Here is a 26281-nt window from a genome sequence, read left to right as displayed (position 1 = left end):
CGTCACACAGTGCTGCTCGGTGTGTGTCTGCCTTCCTTAGCTGTGCGGGGCAGCGGGGCTCAGAACTGAAGCACAATTCCTTTGTGTCCCAGGCTCTGCCCTGGGCCAGCTGAAACCGTGTGCCTTCCCTGCCCAGGACACGGTGTCCCACAACCTGGCCTCGCTCCTGCGGCTGCCCCCTTAAAAGGCAGCCTTAGAGGTACCCCTCAGACCCTGGTGCGTGTGGTTGCCCCTTTGCAAAATAGACGCGATCATACCTGCCACATTCGTGGACTCAACAAGTTCACAGTTGTCTTTGATGAACAGGGACAGTGCCTGTGCCCGGGACCTCCCCGTCTAGCTGGGGAGACAGACGTAAAATCCGACAGACACACGGAGAGCGGTGGGCGCAGAGCAGCGAGTGGGCGGCTTAGCTCGGGAAGCTTAGCTGAGGGAAGGCCCCTGGCTAGGGCACACCTGGCCACACCCTGGAGGATGAGTTGTCTCTGCCAGGCAGAGGCAGGGCACAAGTGTTGCGGGAATCAGATAAGCCGTGTCAAATAATTAACTGTCTCAACTGGGCCGCCTCTCTGTGCTAGGCAGAGTTAGACAGTGAGAGAGAGAGACAGAGAGAAAAGTCTTCCTTCCATTGGTTTACCCCCCAAATGGCCGCTACGGCCGGAACTATGCCGATCCGAAGCCAGGAGCCAGGCGCTTCTCCTGGTCTCTCTTGCGGGTGCAGGGCCCAAGCACTTGGGCCATCCTCCACTGCACTCCTGGGCCACAGCAGAGAGCTGGACTGGAAGAGGGGCAACTGGGACAGAATCCGGCGCCCTGACCGGGACTAGAACCCGGTGTGCTGGCGCCTCAGGTGGAGGATTAGCCTAGTGAGCCGCTAGGTTTGTACCTGAGCCCACACTGCTCCCAGGGGAAACAAAGAAGTTGCCCGGAAACCACCCCCACCTGGCCAAGTGCAGGGGACCGCAGAGGGCCTTTGCGACACCCTAATCTAAGCTCCCCAGCCTGCTGCCCAGGGCCTATTTGCTTCTCTTCCTCCTTGCATTTTACACCCTGGGAAAACAGAGCCACGCAGGGGTCTCAGAAGTCAGTTCCAGCTGCTTCCTCCTCTCCACACCCACCTGTCATCCCTTACCTTGTCTCCTGGCGATGTGATTGGCCCGCAATTCTTTTCCATTTGTAAACGGGCAGACTCCTACCTCCCAAGCGACCAGGAGGTCTCCTCTCTTAACCACCACATGCCTTCTCAGTGCCCAGCAGGGGGACTGAGCAGAGCTGTGGCTCTGCAGAGGAAGTCTGGGCTCTACTTCTGCAGACACCGAGCCTCTGCCGCAGGGCTGCTGGTGTCAAGTCAGGCACAGAGGATATCAGAATCGTGGGGGAGGGGCTGGCGCTGTGCTGTAGTGGGTTAAACCACCACCTATGACACCAGCATCCCATATGGATGCCACTTCGAGTCCCGGCTGCTCCACTTCCAATCCAGCTCTCTGCTAAGGCCTGGGAAAGCAGTGGAAGATGGCCCGAGTGTTTGGGCCCTTGACACCCAAAAGAAGTTCCTGGTTCCTGGCTTTGGCCTGGCCCAGCCGTGGCTGCTGCGGCCATTTTGGGAGTGAACCAGTGGATGGAAGACCTCTCTCTTTCTTCCGCCCACCCCGTAACTCTGCCTTTCAAAAAAAAGCAGCAGCAGCATGGGGAACAGCCCAATCGTGGAAGTACTTGTGCCCAGAGTTCACATGTGAGCAGCTCCTTGCAGTGTGGGATGCAGGCTGGGATGCAAGGACACAGAGGGAACGAGAGCGGCTCCACTCGGCCCGGTTTTAACTGAGCAGGGACTGCTCCAAGTCCCCCAAGGGATACCTGAAACCCCGGATAATAGCAAACCCTCCCCCCAGTATGAATATGCCAAAGAAGTTTAGTTAATTAATTAGGAAGAGTAAGATATTAACAGCAAATAATAATTGACAACTTCAATAATAAAATAAAACAATATAACAATGTACCACATGAAAGTTACTTAAGACTTATGACTTGAATGTTTCTGGAATTTTCCATTTAATATTTTCCGAGCTTGGTTGGCCTCAGGGAACTGAGACTGCAGACAAGGGGCGACTACTAGGCTGAGCCTTGCTGGACGGCAGGGTGAAGCTGCTGATTGAGATCTGAGTGCCTGGTTCCAGTCCGGCTGCTCCGCTCTGATCCTCTCTCCATTCCATGACAAACACAAACCAATCACATCATCCTTCCCTGCTTGGAAAGCTTCAGTACTTAGCGTGCATACAAGACACGTGCATACTCCTTAGCATAAGGCTAGGGTCTGCTTTCGCCTCCCCAGCCCTTCTCTCTGCCACCCGCCACTCCTCTCCTGTTCCAGCCACACGCAGATGCCTTGCCCCTGGAACGTGCTCTGCTTCCCCACGCTCCGTGCCCTGCAGGAGCTGGTGCCGTTCCCTCTTTCACCACCCACAAATGCTTGCTCAGCTTCCCCCATGTCCCCTCCTGCTTTAAAAAAATGCTTATATATTTATTTTTATCTACTTGACGAGCAGAGAGAGAGAAAGCTCCCATCTGCTGGTTCACTCCCTAAATGCCCACAACAGCCAGGATTGAGCCAGGTTGAAGCCAGGAGCCCACGACTTAATCAGGATATCCCATGTAGATGGCAGGTACCCACGTATTCAGACCATCCCCTGCTGCCTCCCAGTTGCACATTTTTTTAGATTTATTTATTTATTTGAAGGGCAGAGTTACAGAGAAGTGTGGGGGGGGTGGTGGTCTTCTATCCGCTGGTTCACTCCCCAGATGGCTACGATGGCTGGAGCTGTGCTGATCCAAAGCCAGGAGCCAGTAGTTTCCTCGGGGTCTCCCCCATGGGCACAGAGGTCCAAGCATTTGGACCATCTGCTACCACTTTCCCAGGCCACAGCAGAGAGCTGGATCAGAGTGGAGCAGCCAACTCAAACCAGCACCCGTACAGGATGCAGGCACTGCAGGCGGCGACTTAACCCGTCACAGCAACAGCCCCCTCCCCCTGTTGCACATTAACAGGAAGCTGGATGGGAAGGGAAGCCAAGACACAAACCTGGAGATTCCAATGTGGGATGCATCCCAAACAGTGTCCTAATTGATGCGCCAAATGCCCGCCCCTTTATAAAAATTTACGTATTTATGTGAAAGGCAGTGAGAGGCACAGGGAGAGAGCTCCTGTTTACTGGCTTACTCCCTAAATGTGTGCATCAGCAAGGGCTGGGCCAAGCCAAAGCCGGGAGTAAGGAGCTCAATCCAGGTCACCCAAATGGGTGGCAAGGACCCACTTGAGCCAGCACCGCTGCCTCCCAGGGTTTGCACCAGCAGGAAGCTGGAATTAGGAGCTGGAGCTGGGAATTGAACCCAGGTACTCCTACTCCTATTTGGGACACTGGCACCTTAACCACTGTGCTAAATGCTCCCTCTTTTTAAAGATACAAAAACAGGGGCCGGCGCTGTGGCATAGCGAGTTAAGCCACTGTCTGCATTCCACATGCCGGCCCTGTCTACTCCACTTCTGATCGAGCTCCCTGCAAATGCACCTATAAAGGCAGCAAAAGATGGTCCAAGTACTCGAGCCCCTGCACCCATGTAGGACACCTGGGTGGAACTCCTGGCTCCTGGCTTTGGCCTGATCCAGTTCTGACTGTTGCAGCCATTTGGGGAGTGACCTGGCAGATGGCAGATCTCTCTGTCTCTCTCCCTCTCTCTCTATAACTCTGCCTTTCAGGTAAATAAAATAAATCTTTTTTAAAAGAAGATTTTAAAAACGTGCGTAACTTGGTAAGTGATGCAGCCTGACTGTGTCTTATTGACACGCATCAGGGTCAGTGCGTTTAGCCACTGAACTGTGTGGGCTTTCCTCTGCTTCATAGTAGTAGTAACGGTGCTATGCGGATGCCTGTTCATTGAGCACATAGCCCATGCTGGGCTCTGCTCCATGCACTCCGGACTGTTAACCTCAAGTCTAATCAGGTTCTATCTAATCCGGTTGTCAAGAAGGGCGCTGTCTGTCTGGAGACTGTCCCCAGAGCCCATGACCCCGTGGAGGCGCTGCTCCAAGTCTTGCTGGGTCTCAGCTGCCCACAGGGAAGTGGCCTGGTCACCTCCCCCAGACTGCTGACAGCACAACCTTTGGCAGGGGCAGCCTGAGCCTCATGCTGCTGTTGGCTGAGAGCCCGGCCAGAGGGACTGAACCAGGGTGCAGTGAGCAGCGGCAGGGCCTGGGCTCCTGTAGCCTCTTGGCCCTGGCTTGATGTGCTGGGGACCAGGCATCAGGACCCCTGGTGGCTGACGTGCTGTAGGACCTTGGGCAAATCCCTACCTCTTCGTGGGCCTCCATTTCCTGGAAGGTAAATAAATAAGATCAGCCCTGTCCTTGAACTTCCTCTCAAACGTTGCCTAAACCAGGATGATCATTTGAGATACAACAGAATAGCGTCTCCTGCCCAGAACCCGGGTGCCAGGTTATGCAAGATCTCTCCTTGGAGCCGGGCCCTGCTGGACACTGGGGCCACAGAGAGGAACTGAGTGGATCCCTGCCTTCCAGAAGCTTCTGGTTGGTTATGGCCGAGGGGAACAAAGGAAAAGCAGCACAGCGTCTGAGTGTGGTCAGTACACCACTGCGTAGAGAGAAGGCTGTCCAGGGGCTGCAGGGCTCCAAGCAGGGGCCTGGAAGGCTTCCCAGGAGGAAGAACGTGCAGCTCAGTTGAGTCTTGCATTTTCCTGGTAGAAAAGGGGATGTGCGTTAAGAGAGGGCACGACCCGTGCAGAGGGAGACTCAGGCTGTTGAGGAAAGCGTGAGCTCCCCATGGCAGGTGTAGGGAGGAGAGTGTGCAAGCGCCAGGAGATGGAAGCAAAGGGGCAGGTGGGAGGTGGCAGAGGCTGACTTCAGCACTGGTTCCTGAGCTGCAGCTACAGGCCCCAAGAGGGAGTGCGTGGGGCCAGCGCTCCGACAGTGGATGAAGCTACCACAAATGTCAGCAACATCCCATATGGGAGTGCAGGTTGGAATCCTGGCTGCTCCGCTTCTGTTCCAGCTCCCTGCTAGTACGCCTGGGATACGGCAGTGATGGCCCAAGTGCTTGGGCCCTTGCCACCCACATGGGAGACCCGGATGGAGTTCTAGGCTGCTGGCTTTGGTCTGTTTCAGCACTGGCTGTTCCAGCCAGTGAACCAGCAAGTGGAAGGCCAGTCTCTCTCTCCGTCTATCTCTGATACTCTGCCTTTCAAATAAATAAATAAACAAATAAAGGAAGAAAGAAAGAGTGAGCAGTGCCCCTAGCCTCTGGAGTTCCAGATTGACCCACACCACTTCCTCCATTCCCTGGAGGCCAAAGGTCATGCTGCACGGTCTTGGTCAGGGCATTCCACTCCTGCAGTCTGAGCTGCAGCTCTTCCCAGAGCAGTCCATTCATCCCAGCCCCTCACACCTGCAGGCCACGTCTTCTATCTTCTGGGCTCCCCCAGGAGCCTGGTGAGGCAGCTGGCACTCAGAGAACCTACAAGATGGCAGCAAAACTGCTACTGAGTGCCTCTGAGCCAGGCCCCCCCACCCCGGCCTCTGAAGAAGGGCCAGTGCTGACTTCTGCTGGGGAGACACGGCCAGGCCACACCAATTGTTACTATGGTGTTACCTGTTTAGAAAAATACAGGTAGCTGGAGAAGGCTGTAACAGGAAGTTGGCCTTCCTGGGCAGACAGGGAGGGTATCCCCCAAAAAGTGATGCTTTCCCTGGGGATGCGGGGTTCCCACTACCTGAAACAGGAGTGGGGAAAATGTCACAGCCACGATGACTGTGAGCTCTGTCCTCAGTGAGGGGAACCCAGGGCCACTTCCCTGCTCTGCCTCAACTCCAGCTCCCCCACCACCACCACCGCACAGTCCCTCCCACTGGTGTTCTCATTCTCATCATTGAAATGTCAGCAGCAAAGAAAATCCATATCTCTGATCCTGCTGAATCCTCTGTGTAGCAGAGCCCACTGCCCCCCCTCTTCGGCAAACCGAAACGCAAAGTGAAATACAGAAGTCTTAGCCATCCATCCATGTGCACACAGACCGTCAGAGCCAGGCCAAGAACCCTCCTCTCTGGACTCGGAGATCGCCCGGTGAGAACAGGAAGGTGGCTGCTGTCTTTCCCAGCTCTGCCTTGGGTCAGGCCAATCTGGGAATGACAGAGATCCGAGGGACTTTCCTGGGATGCAGCTTCCTGGAGAGAGAAGAGAGCAGCTTTAGAGAAAGCTTCCGCTTGGGGACAGCCCTGTCTTGAGCATGTGGGTACCCAGGGGTCCCAAACAGCTGATTTCCCAGTGCCGGCAGCCCAGAGCTCAGAGCAGGCACTCGGCCCGTGGTTCCCTCTGCCCTTGAGGGGCTGTGTTTGTACGGAGCGGAGCCCGAGCCCCAGCCAGGGCAGGTAGTGCGGGCCTCTCCTCTGTGCTGTCTAGGGAGTGTGGGTTCCATCACCAGAGAGACTGTAAGCTGTGGAAAAGCATCAAGCCCTCCAATTGGAGGAAACATCTTTGGACCCTAAGCGGGCATCGACCCAGTTCGAGGTCCTCTAGGTCTCAGTGGGGGGACCTCTAGGCCTTTAGGGAGAGGATCTTTGGGTACTGTTGAAGAGTTTGGGGACACTCTAGATTCAGGCAAAAGGGTTCTAGTATTAGCAAGCCCCTTGTCAAAAAGGTTGAACTAGCTGAGTGTATCTGGAGACACAACTTGATTTGCTGTGTCAGTTTCTTTGGTCTCTTTCCCTCATCCCTTCATTGGCTCAAGCATCCCACTGACCCTCAGAGCTACTTACTATAAGACCTGAGAGATGGAGGAGAAATGAAGCTGCCCAGGGCCACGGAGGGAAGGGCCCCTTCCTGCCCACTCAAGACCTGAGCCCTTCCTGTGCCCCCCACCTGCCCTGCAGCTTTTGCCAAGGCCGATGGCTCAATGACCCACAGCTCTGGCCAAGTTGGAGGCTACAGAAGCTAAAGAACCCACCCTGCCCCCACTCAGAGTTGACTTTTCTGAACTAGCCCTCTCCGGGGAGGTGGAATGGGACGTGGCAGCCCCAACCTTGGCTCTGCCTGCTGGCCTTGCTGTGTCGCTGAGACCATGGACGTGGGCCTGAAAGCCCTCTGCTGGGAAACCCTGCAGCAGCAGAGGGAAGGGGGGGAAGCCCCCTACTCTGTGGTCCTGGTGTACAGCCATGAGTGAGTCAGGGGGCTTCAGGGGACTCCCAACCTGGGCGGGAGGCAGACACACAGCCCCACAACCACAGCACGGCATGAATAATGCAGAAGCCAAGGAGGGTGCCCGGCCTTGTGAAGGCACAGCCGGCTCCTGGGGGGTCCGGGAAGGCCCCTGAGGAGTGCGTGAGAGTTTACGGGTGGAGGAAGATGGAACAGCTCATGCGAAGGCTTGGGGATGGGGAGGAGCGGCATCAGCTGAGTGTACAGTCGGTAATGGGGGAAATGAGTCTTCGCAAGGCTGGCCAGGGCAGCCAGGGAATCACCTTGCAATGCTACAAAGAAAAGGCAGCGTTGCTCTTGGTGAATGCTGGGAATGCCAGAGCAGGGAAATGGCACTTGCGCTAAGAATTACTGCTTGCACTTTTTACATATTTCAAAACAGAAGCTCAGCAAATTTCCCAAGGTCTCTGTATTAGTCAGGGAAACAGAACCAGCACACAGCACGCAATTACAGAGGCCAGCGAGTCCCGTGATGGATCGGCAGGGTGAGTCGGCAAGCTGCGGCCCAGGGTACCCACCGTGTCTTCGTGCCGGTCCGTGGCTGCAGTTATCTGGGATCTCTGTGACCCAGTCAGGTGCAGCCTCACAGCCTCACAGCTAACAAAGTGGCGGAGCTGGGAATCGAATCCAGGTCTATCTGCAGCAGCTGCCACCAGGCAGAGACCCAGGGCTCTCCCTCCGCAGCCCGGCCTCTGGGGCTGTGCCAGCTGGACAGCAGCAGCCAGTGCCCAGCCAGGGTAGGCCACAGGCCAGCCAGATAAGCCGGAGGGCTTGGGGAAGGTGCTAAGCAGCCTGTTGTAGGTGACATCTCACAAAAGGCTTTGCACCCTCTTGGGAGGAGGAAGCAAGCAAGGAGCTGAGCTTTTGAAGGAACTGGCCCTGCAGGCGGCCTGGGCAGGAGCAGGACCTCCGGCCCTCAGGCAGGCCACTGAGCAGCTGTGCCTCTGTCTCCCCTCTCCACCTGCTCCCTACCTACCTACCAATGTTTCCAAGACTCTTGGAACTAGAGTAGCCTCCAATGCTCTCTTCTCCAGGTCAGTTCCACACCATTATGCAGGTGGCGAAACAGAGGCCTGAAGAGGAAAAGGGCTTCCCGCAGTGAGCCCAGTTCTTCAGCCATGTTTCTAGGCCTTACGAGGTGCTACTGTGTAGGGGCTGAAGATGTAAGGGAAGGGGCACAATAGGGTAAGCCACAGTGGGACACCCACAGCCCGTCACATTGGGCCTGGTTCAAGTCCCATCCACTCTTCTTCTGATCCAGCTTCCTGCTAGAACACAGCCCGAGGAGCCACAGATTCAAGTACTTGGGTCCCTGCCCACCCACATAGGAAACCCTATGGGGTTCTTGGCTCCTGGTTCCAGCCTGGCCCAGCCCCAGCTGTTGTGGGCATTTGGGGAGGGAGTGAACCAGCAGACAGAAGCTCTTTGTCTCTCCTTCTCTATCACTCTTCCTTTCAAATAACAAATAAAACAACAGTTGGGAAATAGAAGAGTTGAACTTTAAAAACAAAAGCTGTGAAGAAAGTGAGAAGACACGTCTAGGTCCATTGGTCGTGACCCCCTCCTCCCAGCCGGCCTGGGAGTCAGCAGGCGTGCAAATCCAGGGTCAGCAGAGGGCCTCCCTAGAGCAGGTGAGTGGCCATTCACAACCATCCCTGCTTGTTCCAACAGGTCCTGGGGCACACGGGAGACACATGGAAGACAGAGTCTCAGAACAGAATCTTCGTGACTTACGGCTCCTTCGATTGCGGGGGCTGAGAGAAGAGCGGCTGCGGATCCAGGTGCCGGGTGTCAGCTCCCTGGTACACGGAGGGCATCTGACATAAACAGTGCAAGGGAAACACGTCTGCCAGGAAGACGACAACCACAGCCGGGACCTTGAACTCAGGAGTAAAAAGTACAAGATTTGTCTGAGGACGGTTCTTGGCCTGTGTTAGAGAGCAAAGAAGGGGCAGAGGGTTTTGAGGGGAGGGCAGGATACACCACGTTCCTCTGGGAGCCGGGGAAGATGAGGCCGCACCACGCCCACGTCTGTGTTGACTTTCCTTCACATCCAAAATTCTTCTGTGCTGACCCCCGCTGTGTGAGCTCAGCAGCGCCGCGGAAGGGTATGGCACCCACCTTCAGATGGGAAAACCTCGATGCCAAGAGATGGAGCAGCCTGCTCAAGATCGGCGCTGGCCAGCAGAATTGTGGGCCCAGAGCCCCCGAAGCTCACCCACACTCCTCTCGCACAGAGAAGGAAAGATTGGCCCTAACCGAGTGCTGAGGAAGTGGGAGCACAGGAGCCTAATGGCTTGGTGGGCAGTGAGCAAGCCCTCCAAGGAGCCTGCGTGTTTTTCAGCCCTCCACAGCACCTCTCTACCACCCAACAGCCCAGAGTTTATAAAATGCATGGCTGTGGGCCGGCATAGAAGGTAAAGGTGCCACCTGCGGTGCCAGCATCCCATATGGGTGCTGGTTCAAGTCCGGGCTGCTGCACTTCCAATCCAGCTCTCTGCTATGGCCTGGGAAAGCAGTAGAAGATGGCCCAAGTCGTTGGGTCCCTGCACCTGCGCGGGAGGCCTAGAAGAAACTCCTGGCTTCAGATCAGCACAGCTCCGGCCATTGCAGCCATTTGGGGAGTGACCCAACAGATAGAAGACCTCTCTCTCTCTCTCTGTCTCTGCCTTTAGAATAAATAAGTAAATATTTGAAAGACAGACAGACAGACAGACATGGCTGGGCCACAGTGTCTTGTGTTCAAGATCGCATCACTGCAGAGTCAGATGCAACTTTATTCTCACTCGAATCGGGGAAAGGAGCTCCTCTGTCACCTGCAAGTCAGGAGCTGGCACCCAGGCCACTCAGCCCCCTCGCCTGTTCCCCAGCCGCCCAGGCCTGATTGGTGGGCTCAGCCTCCGGGTGCCCCTGGTACCTGCTCCAGGGAGAGGGAGGTTCTGAGGCCCAGGGACGGGACGGCAAGCCGCTGATGTGAGGTTTCAGCTGTGTGGCTGCAGGGTGCGATGAACATCAGGTGCCCTCTGGAGGAGAGAGCAGCTGGGCGGGGCTGCAGTGTCCCCCACCCCACGTCCCACCATGGGAACGCACCAGGAGCCAGGGGTTTTCCACCCAGATCCCCGAGAAGTTGCTCCATCATTCTGTCTCACCACAAGCATTTCCTTCTCTAAAAACTCCCTTCCCCAGGCCCCTAGACCAGCCAGCTTCCCAGCAGAGTTTTCGAGTTTTCTCACAGGGGCTCCTGGAGCTCTGGACACCCCAGGCTCAGGAATGTCCCAGGAGCCCCTCCCATCTCAGCCACAGCCACAGATGGGGGGGCTGTTGGGTTCTAGAAGGGCTGGGCGTGAAGCTAGGCCTCTGAGAGGGAGAGTGACTTGCTCCCAAGCCCTGCCAGGCACTTTGCATAGGGGCCCGGGGAGGTTGGAGATGCTGAGTACCAGTGCCTTGTTTCCCGGGTACAGAAACTGAAGACTGGGCTGGGAACAGCTTTTCTCACTCTGAGCCTTCTACGCCACATGAGGGGCTGCTCAGTGGACTCAAAAAGGTACTGAATTTCAGGGTTTCGTTTTTGCTTCGCCTTCGCAGACTTTTTTGGAGGTTGCCTGGGAGGCAGGTAAGACTTCTTCCAATCGCGGGAAACTGAGGCTGCAGGAGGAGACCGGTGCTGGCCAAGGTCACACAGCAAGCAGCTAAACAGCTGGGGTCAGGTCTGGCTGCAGGAGCACCTGCCAGGAAGGGACCTGGACTCAGCGGCATGCCGGCTGCTGCCTCCCGACCCTGAGGCCTCCTTGAGATCCCCTCTCCGGTGGGGCCGCTGGCCAAGGAAGCCAAGTTTGTGCAGCCACAGCCGAAAACCGGCTTAACTGAGTCGGGGCCGGGATCCTGGCCCAGGGCAGGCTGCCCGGCTAGCCTACGGGGCAAGCCTGCAACCCCTCCCGCTCTGCCCCACACCTGAGGCTCCCTTCACCCTAGGTCTCGAAAAGCCCCGCCCTCAGACGCTCCGGAAGTAAGGGGCGGGGCCTCTGGACCCAGCTCGGTCACGCAGGAGCCCCGCCCCCATGCCCGACAAGGCGCAGGAAGAGGCCGGGGCTGGCAGGTGACTGGTGCTTTATCGACCAGCTCACACACATACATCCCTGCAAGCATTCAGTTTCACCGAGGTTTGCTCATTCATTCCTTCAACAAATTCTTATCCAGCTGGCGACTCTCTGGCTCTCACTCTACAATCCTACCACCACATAAGGTCACACCCTCTTGTGGGACCCTGAGGACACAGAAGTGTCCACCACGCTAAGCAAGATGGAGCTTAGAGTGTAGTGGGGCCCAGTAGTGTGTGTCTGATGATGTGGTAGAAAGACGGGCAGGGCAGGTGCTGTGGCGCAGGGGTAAGCTGAAGTAAATGGAGCGCCCAGTTCCTGTTCCAGCTCCTCTGCTTCCAATCCAGCATCCTGCCAACACGCACCTTGGGAGGTAGTGGGTGATGGCTCAAGTACTCAGGTGGCTGCCACCCGCGTGGGAGACCTGGATGAGGTTGTGGGCTCTTGGCTTCATCCTGGCCCAGCCCTGGCTGTTGCAGGCATTGGAGGAGTAAGATCAGAAAACTCGTTGGTTGAAAGACCTGTCTGTCTCTCTTTCTCGCTGCCTTTCAAATAAAATGAAAATAAATAAAGACAAATCTAAAAACAAAACAATGCTTACTGTAAAATCCCAAGAGCTATACCCAAAACATTGACTGTGGAAGTCTCTGGGGCATGAGCTCACGTTGTGATTTTGATCTCTATGTGAATTACCAGACAAGAGGTAGCCATATATGTTAGAATTCACAATTATCCTTAGTGTACATTGTTTTGCTTTCTCTTATTCGTTTCAACTCCCAGAAATAGAAATTGCTTGCTTGTGGGTTTTCTTCTTGAGTACAGAAATGTAGGATCATTTTTGAAATCAATTTTTAAATTACCATTACAGTGAGTGAGCTTTTTCTTTTTGTTTTCCAAACTTACTGTATCAAGTATGTATCACCAAAAAAAAAAAAAAAAGGCTTGTATCACTTTTATAATTCAAAAGTAATGTTATTTTTAAGAAATGAGTCCTACACATCAAGCCCTGGGGTGACCCGCCCAACCAGAGCACCCAGCAGTTCCTGAGAAAAAGGCCTGGGGCTTTTGGTTGACCTCAGACCAGAGTGAGTCAGCAGGGGCGGCTGCCAAAACACCAGGCAAACAAGTTGAAACACAGCCTCCACTTAGAGAAGGAACCCTCCCTGCTGGTCAGGCCTCACCCAAGGCTCAGGCATACAGGAGAACTGTCCTGAAGCCTGGGAGAGACCTAAGCTAAACACAGCAGGGGCTGGTGGAGAAGAGGCCCCTGGGAAGGCCCTACCAGTGCATGCACGGTTGGCACAAGGGCATGGACAGGACTTGACCTGGGGCTTAACCTGCCAGGACAGACAGTGAGCTCCCGATTTCTAGAAGATTCTGCCTCATTAAAGGGCGGATGGGTGGATGAGAGACTGCATTAACAGACCATCCTAATACATACAGCATTTGTAGGACATGGGGGAGGAAAGGTACTATCCAACTCAATGGGAATGTGCTAGAACAAACAACAATGATGACAGCTAAAACCACTCATTGAGTGCTTATTGTGTATCAGGCTCTAACTCTAGCACATTACAACCACACCAGGGGTTTTCAAGCTTCAGCTACACCAGAATTCCCTGGAAGGTGTGTTGTAACATGTCCCTGGGACATGATTCAAGATTTTGAGGGCGGGACTAATTCACAGGTAGTTAATACTATTGGTCTGGAGACCACATTTTGAGAACCACAATATACATTACCTAACTGATTTGTCACAACCACAATCAAAGCTTTAAAGATTTATTTATTTTTATTTATGTGAAAGAGTGACAGAGAGAGAGGGAGAGACAGAGAGAAAGAGATCTTTCATCCACTGGTTTACTCCCAAATGTCCACAACAACCTGGGCCGAACCAAGCCAAAGCCAGGAGCCAGAAACTCCATCCTGGTCTCCCACATGGGTGGCAGGGGCTCAAGTCCTTAGGCCATCATCCGCTACCTTCCCAGATGTATTAGCAGGAAGCTGGGTTAGAAGTGCAAGACCCAGAATTCTCAAGCAATGACTTAAACCATGACAGCACAACACCTGCCCCCAATTTTTATTTATCTATGATTTATTTTTCCATCTATTGATTCACCTCCTAAATGCCTGCAACAGGCAAGGCTCAGTCAGTCCAAAGCCAGGAGCGCAGAACTCTGCCCAGGTCTCACGGATGTGCGACAGGAACCCAAACATGTGAGCCATCACCTGCTGACTCTCAGGAGCACATCGACAGGAAGCTGCGCTGAAAGCAGAGGCGCTGGGACTTGAACCAGGCCCTCTGATGTGGGATGCTGAGCTGAGGTCCCAGTCAGCATCTCAACTGCTGCCCCACCCCCTCCTGCTCCCACCCACCCACCCATTACAACCACCTTACAATAGAAGTTCTGTTGCCATCTCAGTTTTACAAACCAAAAATAAGCAAACCAGGAAAAAACATCACCTGAGGTGCCTCACAGAGGTAAAAATTACTGTTTACAGCTAAGTGGCAGAGCTCTGCTTTCAAATAAATGAATGATTTCTTTTAATTTATTTATTCGAAAGCCAGAGTTACACAGAGAGAAGAGAGGCAGAGAGAGGTCTTCCATCTGAATGGTTCATTCCTCAATTGTCTGCAATGGTTGGAGCTGCGCTGATCCGAAGCCAGGAGCCAGGAGCCAGGAGCTTCCTCCAGGTCTCCCACGTGGGTGCAGGGGCCCAAGAACCTGGGCCATCTTCTACTGCTATCCCAGGCCATAGCAGAGAGCTGGATCGGAAGAGGAGCAGCCGGGACTAGAACCAGCACCCATATGGGATGCCGGTGCTTCAGGCCAGGGTGTTAACCCACTGCACCAGAGTGCCAGCCCCAAATGAATGAATCTTAAAAAAAAAAAAAAGCGAAACGACAGAGCCAAGGTTTGGATGCAGGTCTTTCTGACTCCAGAGTTCATACTTAACCAAAACAGTCCATTCTTTTCCTCAGTTCACTGGTAAGTAGAAATCAAGATTGGTAAACTGGTAACGATAAAACTTGCAAATTGTGTCTTCAGACATAAAATCAGAATAAAACAGTTTGGTCTCTGGATAAGATTGGGGCAGGAGTTTCTGTAACCTTAATGAATCCATTTTCTTCTCCCTTCTCTTGTCATCTTTTTTAAAAATATTTATTTGTTTATTTACTTATTTGTTTGAAAGGCAGAGTGACAGAGAAAGAGAAAGAAAGAAAGAAAGAAAGAGGAAGAAGGAAGGAAGGGAGGGAGGGATGGAAGGAGGGAGGAAAGAAGGAAAGAAGGAAAGAAAAAGAATCATCCATTTGCTTGTTCATTCCCAAAATGGCCATGGCAGCCAGAGCTTAGGCCAAAGCCAGGAGGCTGGAACTCTCCCACATGGGCGGCAGGGGCCCAAGGATGTGGGCCATCTTCTGCTGCTTTCCCAAGTGCATTATCAGGGAGCTGAATCAGAAGTGGAACAACCCAGACTTGAACCGGCATTCCAATCTGGGATGCCAGAGTTGCAAGCCAAGGCTTAACTCAGTGTGCCACAAAGCCGACCCCTCTTCACATTCTGATTAGCAAAAGCTAATTGCTGATCTTGTGACTAATCAGAATTTTTAGTTTAATTCAACACACAAATAACACTTGCTTAAAAATTCCAGGGAGGGACCAGCTCCAGTTGTGGTACTGCGGGTTAAGCCACTGTTTGCAACTCTGGCATCCCATATCAGAGTGCCAGTTCAAGTCCTGTCTGCTAGACTTCTGACCTAGCCCCCTGCTATGTGCCTGGGAAGACAGTGGGAGATGGCCCAAGTGCTTGGACCCCTGCCATCCATGTGGGAGACCAAGATGGAGTTCTGGACTCCTGGCTTAAACTGACTCAGCCCTGTCTGTTGTAGCCATTTGAAGAGTGAACCATCAGATGGAAGATCTCTCTCTCTCTCGCTCTCTCTTGCTCTCGCTCTCGCTCTGTCTTTCAAATAAATAAGTAAATCTTTTTTAAAAATTCCAAGGCCTAACGCCTGTAGCACGGTGGTTAAGATCATTCTGGATTGTTAGCTGGGAGACTTGATGGAACCACAAGCATCCTTGCAACAGAGAAGACAGCGTGTGAAGACAGAGCAGAGAGGGATTCGAGGATGCCACACTGCTGGCTTTGAAGATGGAGGAGAGGACCAGGAGCCGAGGAAGGCAGCTCTAAGAACTGCAAACGTCACAGAAACAGATCCTCCCCGCCTCTCCACAGGCATGCAGCCCAGAGCATGTCTTGATTTTAGGCCTCAGACTTCAGAAACACGAGCTGTCAGATCCCAAAACTGTGTTGTGTTACACCAGCAAGTTTGTGGCAGTTTGTGGAACTGATACAGATGCAATGGCCAAAAATAGAAAGTGGTCTCTCGTTTTCACAGTGTGAGTAAATAAATACACGCCCATCCACGTGCGCATCCATGCTGCTTCTGGCCTTGGGCACGCAGGGAGCAGGTGTAGAGGAAGTGAATCTGTGGCTTCTAGTCTCTGAGAGTGAGAGCACCTGTAGCCGCTGAGCCCCACAGAGATCACTTCTGGTCTTAATTGCACAAGGAAACCCCTGTGATTTATTCCTTCAACAAACACCGCGTACCTGCTCTCTGCCTGGCACAGGGCTGGGTGTGGATATAGAGATGTGCCAGGTTCTCATGGCTTCCAGTGGGGGAAGGCGGATAGTGTACAGGAGTGTATACTATTTCACGTTCATAATCATAGCAAGGTATCTCTGTGGGGGTGTAGCCTTAAGCTCAGCAGTCAGGAGGGAGTGAAGAAGCTGCCCGGGACACCCACATCCCACATCATTGTGCCCAGGCCCGAGTCCTGGCTCTACTCCCAACCCAGCTTCCTGCTAAACATGCATCCTGCAGGCAGCAGGTAATGGCTCAGGTCCTTGGGTCCCTGCCACCCAGATGGAGTTCCAGGCTCCCAGCTTCAGTCTGGCCCAGCTCCAGCCGTGTGGGCATTTAGGGAGTAAACCAACAGATGACAGATCTCTCTCTCTCTCTCTCTCTCTCTCTCCCTTCCTCTGCCTTTCAAATAAATAAAGGGAAATAAAATAAGTAAACAGTGAGGTGGAAAGGTCATATTATTCAAAATACAGTCAAAGCTGTTACATACTACACAATAATTCTTTTACATACTAAGAACTAATGACCTAGAGTGAAAGAAATTACTCAAGGAAAGGCTGTCTTGAGATATCTGGGCATTGAGGTTGCTCTGCCTTTAGGAAGGCGACCGAGCTCTAGGACAAATTGAAGCTGGTCCGAGAGTCTACCGGGGTGACTTCTGAATGCTTTTATATCAACCATTTATTGTCTTAGCGCTTGTTGAAAGGCTTATTTCATTTCTGTGATGATAATACCACATTCTAGGATTTCTGGGATGCCATCTTTGGGGGTGAGCAGGTGGAAGATAAGTTCTTTTAAAAAATATTTATTTCATGTATTTGGAAGGCAGAGTCACAGAGAGAGAATGAGAGAGAGAGAGAGAGAGAGAGAGAGAGAGAGAGAGAGAGAGAGAGTCTTCCATCTGCTGGTTTACTTCCCAAATGGCCACAACAGCCAGGACTGGGCCAGGCTGAAGCCAGGAGCCAGGAGCTTCTTCTGGATCTCCCACATGGGTGCAGGGGCCCAAGGACTTGGGTCATCTTTCACTGCTTTCCCAGGCCATCAGCAGGGAGCTGGAGGGGAAATGGAGCAGCCAGGACTTGAACCATTACCCACATGGGATGCCGGCATTGCAGGCGGCAGCTTCACCTGCTACACCGCAGCACTGGCCCTAAGGGTAAATTCTAAAGCTGCTGTTTAAACAACGGCCTCTGAGAGGTGTCCATGGAGCAAACTGTGTCAGGGTCACTGTGGAAAAGAGCTGGGGCCATGAGAATCTATGGTGGGGAGAACTCGTAAATACCTTCCCAGGGGAAGTGACATTGAACTAACACTGGAGAATTGGTGGGGCTTAGCCAAGGGGACACCTGAGAGAGAGGGCTTACCACCCCACTTGCTGGAGTTGAGGCCCAAGGGTGACGTATGCAGCCCTGAGGACCTCTGGGGCATCCTTGTCCGTGAGCCCTATGCACTATTCCACTTCTTAAGAAATGCTGGGGATTTCGTAAGACGGGGTTTCTTGTTCATCCCCCGCTTCTGCCTGGGGAACTTTTGTTGTCTGGAATGGCTTGGTGGAACTTCCGGGTAATGGTCCCAGAATCTGCTCTGCCACTGACCTGCTCTGTGACTCGGGGCCAGCCACGTCTTCTCTCTGGCCTCAACTTGTCTGTCTGTGACGTGGGGGCTGGGGACACGCTGAGCCTCTCCAGCTAGGATATTCTCTGATGGGACTGTGGGGAAGCAACCCACTGTTGTGGTTACAACCAAGGCTGTGACCCTGGGGGTGAGTCCTGCCTTCCCTGGCTCCTGAGATCTTGGGCGAATCACTTCTCCTCTCTGGGGCTCTATCTTCTCCTTTGTACAATAATGGCCTTCATCCCCGTCTGTCTGGATCAAACGGGGATTAAATGAGCTCATGGACATAAAGGATGTGGTGCTGTGCTAGGCCCAGCCAGGGGCAGCTGCTGTCATTACAGTCTGCGATGGATGTGAAATGGGACGTGTTAACACTGCTGACGGCTTTGGAACACCCACCACCAACCCCAGCAGCAGCCTCAGGGGTTACCCTCAGTCAATCTCCACAGACAGCGTCAGAAGATCCTCTGATGGGTGTCCAGGGGAACACCCACAGCCGGGTGGCTTGACTGGAGCAGGAACTGGGGAAACTTCCCCCAGGGAAGAGGCTGCGGGGTAGGCGGTGGCTGCAATGACTTGTGGGTATGAGGACAATTCCCAGAATGTGGGCTGCAAGAGTGGGCCTGGGGTGGACTCTGGGTGGCCCTAGTTGGCTTAGGATGGGAAAGGAAATGTCCCTGGTCCTTAGCGTGTAAGCATGGGACCAGGGTAAGCCTAGCACACAAAGGACAGGAGGACTGGGCCTTCTGTCACCCGTGTGTCACCCATGACCTGCCTCCGGGCCTTTGTGCCCTGCTTCCACCCATCTTCTGACCCCCTGGTGTCTACTCACTCACGCCATCCAATGGCTCTTGAGACAACAGATGGGAAACTGAGGCTGCAAACAAGAACCAGAGCTAAGGTCTCCAGGCCTCAGACCTGCTCGACCCCGGCAATGGCAGACAGCCGGGTGTGTGAGTGGCTGGGCGTTGCCTGGCAACCGCAGCCAACCCAGATGTTTTCTCTCTCTCCATTTCCCTGGGAAACAGGCCACCCAGTGACAGCCGAGCCTAGACCTCGGTGACAAGAAGATGTCTCTGGTCTAAGAATCAGAAGGGAGGAGGGCTTCTCGTGAGGAAGCTGTGACCCTGGCAAGGTACAGCCAGTTCTCCCCTGGGTCCTGGCGCTCTCCCAGGCAGCCCAGACTGCTCTGTCGTTGTGGCTTAGGGACCAGTGTCACGTGATTCTTTCTCTCCAGACAGAACTAGGCCATGGTCCGTCACCACAGCCTGCAGCACGTACTGGAGGAAAGGCCTTTCAGTGACCACTGGGGAGACACCTTGGGAGAGCAGTGTGGAATCACACTTGGGTCTGAATCCCGGCGCTGGCACTCACTGGCTGTGTGACCTTGGTCAGACTGCGCTGCCTCTCCCAGCTGGTTTCCTCATCTGAAAAATGGGGTTAAGGGGCTGGCACTGTGGCGTAGCGGGTAAAGCCACTGCCTGCAATGCTGGCATCCCATGTAGGCGCTGGCTCGAGTCCTGGCTGCTCCACTTCTGAACCAGTTCTCTGCTGTGGCCTGGGAAAGCAGTAGAAGATGGCCCAAGTCCTTGGGCCCCTGCACCCACGTGGGAGACCTAGAAAATCTCCTGGCTCCTGGCTTCAGATCGGCACAGCTCCAGCTGTTGTGGCCAACTGGTCAGTGAACCAGCGGGTGGAAGACCTCTCTCTGTCTCTTTCTCTGTCTCTCTCTGCTTCTCCTTCTCTCTGTGTATAACTCTCATTTTCAAGTAAATAAATATTTTTAAAAAGGGGGGTTAAGGCGCCTGCACCCCACACTGGAGTGTCTATCTTTGATACAAGGCTCCCACTCCTGATCCTGGCTTCCTGCAAATGCAGACCCTGGGGAGAAGCAGATAACGGTTCAAGTAGTGGGACCCCGACCCATGTGGACAACCTCAGCAGATACCTGGAGAGCAACCCGGACTTAGAGGCATTGAAGGTGATGCTGATGCAAGTGAGCTCCCCATGCCCCCTCTGCCCTTTGAATATGTGTGTGTGTGTGTGTATACACACCTGGCGCACTCCCTCACCTCCTCGGGGTTCTGTGTAAGCCCCACCTTCTCAGGGAGACCCTCTCTGCACCGGATTTCGCTTCCCAGCCTCTCTCCTCCCCTCCCCGTCTCCTCACTCTTTCCCTTATCACTTAGTAATGTCATTTCTGCATGTTTACAATACATCTGTTCCCATTTATAGACTGAGGGCCCCGCCAGAGAGCAGGCGTCTTTATTCTGTTCGGGCGAACAGTGTGTGGCATGGAGTAGGTGCTAAAAATATCTGTTGCATGAATGTAAATAGTTTCCCTGAGGACACAGAGCTGGGAAGCCGCGTGGCTGTGATTTGCAGCTAGTGTTATGGAGCCCCAGAGCCGCAGAACCTTCTTCTTAGGCTTGTTACAGGGCTCGTGTGGGTTCCCGGGGTCAGCCACGTAGCACCGTGCACGGTAGAAAGATCACTGTACCATAAACATTAAATAATTGTCAGGTTCTTTTTTTTTAGGATTTATTCATTTATTTGAAAGAGTCACAGAGAAGGAGAGGCAGAGAGAGACAGAGAGAAAGAGAGATATCTTCCATCTGCTGGTTCACTCCTCAAATGGCCTCAATGGCCACGGCTGGGCCAGGCCAAAGCCAGGAGCCAGGAGCTTCTTCCAGGTTCCCCATCTGGGTGCAGAGGCCCAAGTACTTGGGCCATCTGCTGCTGCTTTCCCAGGCCCATTAGCAGGGAGCTGGATCAGAAGTGGAGCAGCTGGAACTCAAACCGGTGCCTACTTGGGATGCCAGTGTCACAGGCAGCGGTCTTGCGCGGTACACCACAGCACTGGCCCCAATTGTCAGTTATTACTATGGAGGGGACATCCCCTCCCCTCCTTGTGGGTTCTTTTTTTAAAATTTTATTTTATTTGAAAGGCAGAGAAACAGAGATCCCCCATGTGCTGGTTCATGCCCCAAATGTCCAAAACACAGGGCTGGGACAGCCAGAACTCACTCTAGGGCTTGCATGGGGGTGGCAGGGACACAACTGCTTAAACCATCACCTGCTGCCTCCCAGGGTGCATCAGCAGGAAGTTGGAATCGGAAGTGGAGCTGAGGGGCCAGCTGTGGCATATGTAGCAGGTAAGCCTTCTCAGTTCCAGTCCCAGCTGCTCCACTTCCCATCCAGCTCCCTGATAATGGACCTGGGAAAGCAGCAGAAATGGCCCAAGTGCTTGGGCCTTGCACCCAGGTAAGAGACTTGGAAGAAGCTCCAGGCTCCTGGCTTCGGATCAGCAGCCATTTGGGGAATGAACCAGTGGATGGAAGACTCTCTCTCTCTCTCTCCCACTCTCTAACTCTGCCTTTCAAATAAATAAAATAAATATTTTTTTAAAAAGTGGAGCTGAGGCCAGTGTTGTGGCGTGGTAGGTTAACCCTCTGCCTGCAGTGCCGGCATCCTATATGGGTGCTACTTTGAGGCCCAGCTCCCCCACTTCCAATCCAGCTCTCTGCTATGGCCTGGGAAAGCAGTGGAAGATGGCCCAAGTGCTTGGGCCCCTGCACCCATGTGGTGGGAGACCCAGAGGAAGCTCCTGGTTGCTGGCTTTCCGATCAGCCCAGCTCCAGCCATTATGGAAGTGAACCAGCAGATGGAAGACCTGTCTCTTTGTCTCTCTCCCTCTCTCTGTCTGTAACGCTGCCTCTCAAATAAATAAATAAATCGTAAAAAAAAAAAAAAAAAATGAGTGGAGTTGAGACAGGAACCCAAGCATTCAGATGTGGGAAACAGGCATCTTAATCAGTGTCTTAACCACTACACCAAATGCCCATTCTTTTGGGTTCGTTTTTCTAAATTCCTAACAATGCGGCCAGCCCTTGGGGGTGGGACTTGGAGCCTGACTTGGCAGACACACAGACATGACCCTCAGCCAGGAAAACTGCAGGTGTGGCGGCACAGGTGGCAGGGAGCCCTGCCGTCTGTGGAACCCAATCCTCTATGTGGCCCCACCCACTTTATAACTGACCTCAAATTGTTCACCCACAAGCAGCACAGACTTCCGGTATCTTGCAAAAGGGGAAGTCCAGCCAGCAATTTACCTGAGTCATTCGTTTTGAGAAGGAAGCCTCACTAGTTGGCAGGAGGTAGCTGATGGAGGAGGGTTGCCCACGGAGAGAAAGGAGCCCTGGGTTGTAGAAGGAATGCACTGCCTCTCAGCTGGTTACACTGAGCAAGTCCCCTCTCTGGCCTTGATTTTCTCATCTGGAAAATGGGGCGATGCTCTTCAGCTCGCTGACTGGCCTAGATGATTCCAGAATGCCTTTGTCTGACATGCGGGGAATCCATAAACACCTCACAGCTGGAAGGCCTTTAGGGCCAGAGGTTAAAAGTACTGACTATGCAGTGACTCAGATCTGGATTCAAATCCTGCCACCTTCACTTTCTTTTCTTTTTAATTTTCATTTTAAAATTTTGATTGGAAAGGCAGACTGAGAGAGAGACAGAAATCTTCCATCTATTGGTTCACTTCCCAAATGCCTGCAACAGCTATGGCTGAACTAGAATAAAGCCAGGAGCCCAGAACTCCATCTAGGTCTCCCACATGGATGGCAGGGACCCAATTTCTTGGGCCATCACCTGCTGCCTCCCAGGGTATGCATTAGCAGGAAGCTGGACTGGGAAGGGGAGCCAAGGATTCAAACCCAGGCACTTAGCTATAGGACGCGGGTGTCCCAAGCAGCGTCTTAGCTGTCTTGCTGAAAGCTCATGTCACGTCCCGCACTTGCTAGCTGTGTGTTCCTCAGTGAGTAATTGAACCTCTCTGTGTCTCACTTTCTTCATCTTGGTTTCCTCCCTGTGAAATAATAGCTTGTCTCGAGACCGCCAACACTGTGGCGTAGCGGGTGAAGCTGCCACCTTCAGTGCCGGATCCCATATGGACGGCTGCTCCACTTCCAATCCAGCTCTCTGCTATGGCCTGGGAAAGCAGTAGAAGATGGCCCAAGTCCTTGGGCCCTTGCACCCACATAGGAGACCCAGAAGATGCTCCTGGCTCCTGGCTTCGGGTTAGCGCAGCTCCGGCCGTTGGGCCATTTAGGGAGTGAACCAGTGGATGGAAGACCTCTCTTTTTGCTTCTGCTTCTCTATAACTCTGCCTTTCAAAGAAATGAATAAATCTTTTTTTTTTTTTTTTGACAGGCAGAGTGGACAGTGAGAGAGAGAGACAGAGAGAAAGGTCTTCCTTTTGCCGTTGCTTCACCTTCCAATGGCCGCCGCGGTAGGCGCGCTGCAGCCGGCGCACCGCTCTGATCTGAAGGCAGGAGCCAGGTGCTTCTCCTGGTCTCCCAAGGGTGCAGGGCCCAAGCACTTGGGCCATCCTCCACTGCACTCCCTAGCCACAGCAGAGAGCTGGCCTGGAAGAGGGGCAACCGGGACAGGATCGGTGCCCCGACCGGGACTAGAACCCGGTGTGCCGGCGCCGCAAGGCAGAGGATTAGCCTAGTGAGCCGCAGCGCCGGCTCGAAATGAATAAATCTTAAAAAAAAAAATAGCTTGTCTCCTAAATTAGTCTGGAAGATTAACAGAGATGCGCCCAAGTACCAGCAAAGGGCGAGGGAGGAGCTGGGCTCAGAGCAACCCCCAACCCCAGAAAGGGTGACTCGTTCTCAATCTCAGTGACTCTCTGGAACCGACCATGCCCAAGACACAGCCCCCTCTGCCACCGCTTCTAACGGACCTCCTGCCACACCTGCAGGGCCACTGACAAGCATCAAAATCGAGAATGATGCACTGGCTTCCTCACTCTTACTGATTACAAAGATGATATGTCTATGATAGGGGAAAAACCGTTTAAACAAATAAGTAAAAAAGAACAAAACAGAGATTACACATCACTTCACCACCCAGTTGTGCTCACTCTCCTTTCGGATGTCTTTTTCACGCAGATGCCACAGGCTATTACGTGCCCGGTGTCAGTCATCTTGGCTTTGGGGCTTTGGCACCCAGAGCCCAGAAGACCACCAGATTCCAACCAAGCTAGAGCACCCAGGCATGGGGGGAGTGTAGGCGTAGGAGTGGATGAGAAACAGGCTCCACCAGCTTTCACCAGGAGATGGAGAGAGAGACAGAGAGACAGAGAGAGAGGCCAGTTGAGAGCTATTTCTTCTGTAGAGATTTTTTTTTTAACTAATAAAAACATAAAGTGATTTTTTTTTGTTTCTGTTCTTTAAATGACTTATTTGTTTAATTATTTGAGAGGCAGAGAACCCATCCGCTTCCAAAACGCCAGGAGCCACTGAGACTGGGCCAAGCAGGAAGCTGGGACGGGGCAGGGCTGAGGCTGGGAGCCAGGAACTCAGTCCGGGTTTCCTGTGTGGGTGGCAGGGATCCAGCTGCTTGAGTCAACACCATTACCTCCCAGGGTCTGCATCAGCAGGAGGCTGGAATTAGGAGCTGGCGCCAGGGATGGAACCCAGGTGCTCTGATATGGCACCTGGGCATCCCGACGGGTGCTGAGATAAATGCCCACCCGGAAGAGGATTGTTGGTTGCTGTGTGGTCTCCACTGCAATTCTCCTTAACACCCCCAGGATGGGGCAAGTGTATAGCCTCCTTACTTTGGGGGAAGAGGACGTGAAGGGAAGCTCTTGGAGAGTGTGAGAGTCCACAGACCAAGGAGAAAGGCAAGTCCAAAGCAATGGCCCCCTCTATGACCACTCCCACTTCCCCCAGGAGAGCTTACCATGCCGAAATGGGAGTCCGCTGAGCTATCTGCCTCTCCAGCTCACAGGAAACATCTTTCACACAGAGTCTGGGCCTCGTGTCCCCTGCCACTGTGGAAGGCCTGCCATCTACTTGGTACTCGATAAGTGGCTAGAGAATGAAGGGAAGACTGAAGAAAAAACAAACAAATGTTTTAGAACCAGAGATCTCAGTTCAAATCCTGCCTCTGCCACTTTTATTTATTTATTTTCATTTTTATTTGAGAGACACAAAAGAAAGAAAAACAGAGAGAGAGAGACAGAGACAGAGACAGAGAAAGAGAGGAGAGAGATCTTCCATCCACTGATTCACTTCCCAAATGCCCACAACAGCCAGGGCTGAGCCAGATCTCCCACGAGGGTGGCAGAGACTCAAGTACTTGAGCCATCACCTGCTACCCTCCAGGGTGCACATTAGCAAGAAGCTGGATTGGATGTAGAGGAGACAGGACTCGAACCAGGCACCCTGACATGGGATGCAGGCATCCAAAGCAGAAACTTAAAAAAAAAAAAAAAGTATTTGTTTATTTATTTAAAAAGCAGAGAGAAAAAGAGAGATCTTTCATCTGTTGGTTCACTGTCTAAATGGCTGCAACAGTGAAGTCTGGGCTAAGCAAAAGCCAGGAGCCAGGAACTCTATCCTGATCTCCCAAATGGTGGCAGAAACCTAAGTTTTTAGGCCATCATCTGCTGCTTTCTTGAGCACGTTAGCAGGGGACTGAATCAGAAGCAGAGCAGCTGGGATCAGAACTGGTGCTCTCATACAGAATGTCAGCATAACGAATGGTGTTTTATTTATTTTTTAAAAGATTTATCTAGAGGCCGGCACTGTGGCGCAGAAGGTTAAGCCTCCAGCTGCAGTGCTGGCATCCCATATGGGCGCTGCTTCAAGTCCTGGCTGCTCCATTTCCAATCCAACTCCATGCTAATGTGCTTGGGAAAGTGATTAGGCCCCTGCTACCCATGTGGGAGACCCTGAAGAAGCTCCTGACTCCTGACTTCAGCCTGGCCCAGCCCAGACCATTGCAGCTGTTTGGGGAGTGAACCAGCAGATGGAAGGTTCTCTCTCTCTCTCTCTCTCTCTCTCTCCTTTCCTCTCTGTGTCTTCCTTTCAAATAAATAAATACTTAAAAAAAAGAAAAAGATTTTAAAGTCAGAGTTACAGAGACAGAGATAAAGAGAGGAGGGGGGAAAATCTTCCATCCACTGGTTCATTCCCCAAGTAGCTGAAATGGCCAGGGCTGGGCCAGGCTGAAGCCAGAAGCCAAGAGCTTCATCCAGATCTCCCACAGGGGCCCAAGCACTTGGGCCATCTTCTGTTGCTTTTACCAAGCCATTAGGAGAGAGCTGGATCAGAAGTGGAACAATCAGGACAGGAACTAGCACCCATGTGGGGTACAGGCATCTGGCAGCAGCTTTACCTGCTACGCCACAACACCGGCCCTGCAAGTGGTGTTTTAATTCACAGACAGCAATGCTGGTCCCCAAGCAACTTAACTGTTGCCCCAACGCCTACTCCCTCTGCCACTTTCTTTTTCTTTTTTTTTTTTTTTTAAGATTTTTTTAAAATTATTTTAGAGATAGAGTTACAGACAATGAGAGAGAGAGAAACAGAGAAAGGTCTTCCATCCGCTGGTTCACTCCCCAGATGGCCACAACGGCCAGAGCTGCGCCGATCCAAAGCCAGGAGCCAGATGCTTCTTTCTGGTCTCCCATGCGGGTACAGGGGCCCAAGCACCTGGGCCATCTTCTACTGCTTTCCCAGGCTATAGCAGAGAGCTGGATCGGAAGATGGGCAGCCAGAACTAGAACCTGCACCAAAATGGGATGCCTGCTCCGCGGGCAGAGGATTAACCTACTGTGCCATGGCGCTGGTTCCCTTCTGCCACTT

At 53.0% G+C, this 26281-nt stretch overlaps 1 long non-coding RNA gene across 1 annotated transcript; it reads right to left on the bottom strand.

Annotated features, from left to right (window-relative positions):
* Nucleotides 1–2030: 2030 nt before the first annotated feature.
* On the bottom strand, nucleotides 2031–24499 carry LOC133759616 (uncharacterized). Its single transcript, XR_009865913.1, has 3 exons — nucleotides 24372–24499; nucleotides 8994–9187; nucleotides 2031–6229 (listed from the first exon to the last, which is right to left on the bottom strand). It is a non-coding gene; the product is annotated as an uncharacterized LOC133759616 (long non-coding RNA).
* Between the last annotated feature and the right edge of the window lie 1782 nt (nucleotides 24500–26281).

Source organism: Lepus europaeus, chromosome 5, assembly GCF_033115175.1.
Source record: "Lepus europaeus isolate LE1 chromosome 5, mLepTim1.pri, whole genome shotgun sequence".
NCBI lineage: Eukaryota > Metazoa > Chordata > Mammalia > Lagomorpha > Leporidae > Lepus > Lepus europaeus.
This window is presented reverse-complemented; position numbering and strand designations above follow the sequence as displayed.